This window comes from Lacerta agilis, chromosome 4, assembly GCF_009819535.1.
Source record: "Lacerta agilis isolate rLacAgi1 chromosome 4, rLacAgi1.pri, whole genome shotgun sequence".
NCBI lineage: Eukaryota > Metazoa > Chordata > Lepidosauria > Squamata > Lacertidae > Lacerta > Lacerta agilis.
The window spans coordinates 77,440,779-77,443,778 of record NC_046315.1 but is presented as its reverse complement, the minus strand read 5'-3'; positions in this window follow the sequence as shown (position 1 = coordinate 77,443,778).

Sequence of the window (3,000 nt, the reverse complement as noted above, 5' to 3'; positions counted from 1 at the left end):
CTCCGAGTCCCGCCGACTGCCGCTGCTGTGTGGAAGCCGTGAACACAAAGGAAGCGAGGCGGGCCTGAAGGGGCTCCGCCCCCTACGAGAGGCGGGCGTTTTGGCCAGGCCCCGACGGCGCGGCGCTAGTGGGCCTTCTGCGCGCTGAGGGGAGGCGTCCTCGAGCGGCGTCCTGTTAATATCAGCCGCCTCGGTTCTGTGTCCGATTCGTCTGATTCGCTCCTTCCTTTCATCCCCTCGCCCCGTCGTCCTCCATTTCAGTTTACCAGAGGGGAACCACCGTTGAGTTTAGCTGGGCTCACTTCTGAGTGATTATTATTATTATTATTATTTTATTTTACTATTTATACATCTTAGTGGGTTTTCCCTAAACGCCATTGGGCAGGCATAGGCAAACTCTGGCCCTCCAGATGTTTAGGACTACAATTCCCATCATCCCTGACCACTTGTCCTGTTAGCTGGGGATGATGGGAATTGTAGTCCCAAACATCTGGAGGGCCAGAGTTGCCTATGCCTGGCCATTGGGGATTGTACAGTCATACCTCGGGTTATGATAGCTGCGGGTTGCATTTTTTTGCGTTATGAACGTGGCAAACTCGGAAGTGTTTATTTCTGAGTTTTGCCACGTGCACATGCACAGAAGCGTGATATCGCGCTTCTGCGCATGCGCGATATTGCCACTCTGGTTGTGGACTTTTGGGGTGCGAATGGAACCCCGGAACAGATCGTGTCCGCCACCCGAGGTACCACTGTACTGTTAACATGGGAAAGTGGCAGGGAGCATTCTCTGTGCCTTGCTCATAGGAAGGCACCTTAGAGAATCGTAGCATACCTTCCCTCATCTGACTGGGTTGCCACAGCCAGCCTGGGCGGCTTCCAGCATATAAACATAATAAAACAAAAGACTTCCCTTCAGATGTCTCCTAAAGGTTGTATAGTTACTCCTTGGCTTGGGGGCCCCAAAACTCCATACCCTCCAACATTTCTCTGATGTAAATAGGGACATCCTAAGGAAAAGCGGGACGTTCCGGTATCAGATCAGAAACTGAGATGGCTGCTGTAAATCTGGGACTGTTCCTGGAAAATAGGGACCCTTGTAGGGTCTCTGTGTAGTGTTGGAAGTCAAACCCCCTTCAATGCAGGAATCTACTAGATCATACATGGCAGATGGCCATCCAACCTCTCCTTAAAAACCTCCAAGGAAGGACAGTCCACCACCTCCCAAGGGAGACTGTTTCACTGTCAAACAGCTTTTTACTATCAGAAATATCTTCCTGAAGTTTAGTTGGAGTCTCCTGTCTTGGTATTGAGTCTATACTGACTGGCAGTAGCTCTTCAGCCCTACTTGAAGATGGGCAGGGTTGAACCTTTCGTATGTGTGCAGCATGTGTACAGAGCATGCACATGGCTCTTCCTGGTGTGTTTAGATTGCTGCTTAGAAATTCCAGAGGTGTCACGGTGCTGATCTATTGGGGCAAAAAAGTGAAGGAGGCTGTTAACAATAACAAATTTATTGTGGCATAAGCTTTCCTGGACCAGAATCTGCATCATCAGAATCCTCTGCACATCTACTTGAAGGTAAGTCCACACTGAACACATCGGGATTTATATCTGAGTATACATGCAAATGGTTTGCTGCACAACATACCAGGCCAATGCATGCCTACAGATTTCATTGGTTCTTTCTCCCAGGTAACAGTTACAGGTAGGTAGTGTTGGTCTGCTGTAGTAAAAAAAAAAATCCTTCCAGTAGCACCTTAGAGACCTACTAAGTTTGTTCTTGGTATAAGCTTTTGTGTGCATGCAAACGAAAACTCATACCAAGAACGAACTTACCGGTAGTTGGTCTCTAAGGTGCCACTGGAAGGAATTTTTTTATTCTTCCAGGTAAGTGCATCTATAAAGTTAACAAGGCAGAAAATCATGTATGTTTTCTCAGAAGTATGTCATAGTTAAATAGGACATACTCCCTCATAAATTTGCTTAAGATTGAAGTCTTAATTAATTAATTGTCTTGCTTCTAAATGCTGAAATTGGAGGAGGCAGACAGTTGCTCTTAAACAACAACTTGCAGTTGCACAGTCAAAGGATACCACATTATTAAGAAGGCAAAAGTTATATTTAATTGGAATGGGAAACAGCTGGTGCAGTATTGTAAACAATCAAACCATTATTTTTCTCAACCTCACCCCTTCCCCCAGTCTGCAATATGAGGATATTAATAGCAACCTTGTAGAACTGCTGGAAGGATTACTGAAATAAAGTACATGAAGCACTTTGAACACAGGTTGACCTGTCTTCAGAACACTGGTAAAATCCCCAATGGAGGAGGCCACTTTGATCTCTGACAAAGCTTAGGTGATTAACTACTAATCAATTAACTAGGTATTTAAACACTAAATAATTTAATACCAGTACAGTCCTAAGTATGATTATTCAGCAGTTAAGTTCTATTGAATCCATTGGGTCTTAGGGATAAATGTGTATAACTGCAATCTTAAAACATGCTTAGTTTGCCTGTGCATATTTATTTCTGAGTAAACATGGAACTTAATTTTTGAGTTATCATCATACCTAAGACCGAGAGATCTCATCCTAGGTTTGTGAGCTGCTAGGTAACGTTTTTCACATTCTTAAAGAGTAAAGGCACTTTTCAGATGCTGTAAGAATTTCTTATTGCAGTTTTTCATATGTTTTTGACCATCAAAAATACTTTTGGAGGATGTGCTTCATACTTTCAAGCCTGGAATGCTTCCAGATGAGGTTTCTAATGTACAATTGCTATGCCTTCTTGATGCAATTTTATCAGAGGAAGGGTGGTCCAGATTACCATTGTAACTGATATCGTCCTATGTTTTCCTATAGCTGAGACTCTTGATTTCAGGGTTTGGGGTTCGAGCCCCACATTGGGCAAAATAATTCCTGCATTGCAGGGGGTTGGACTAGATGATCCTCATGGTCCCTTCCAACTCTACAATTCTATGAGTCTATGATTCCTCT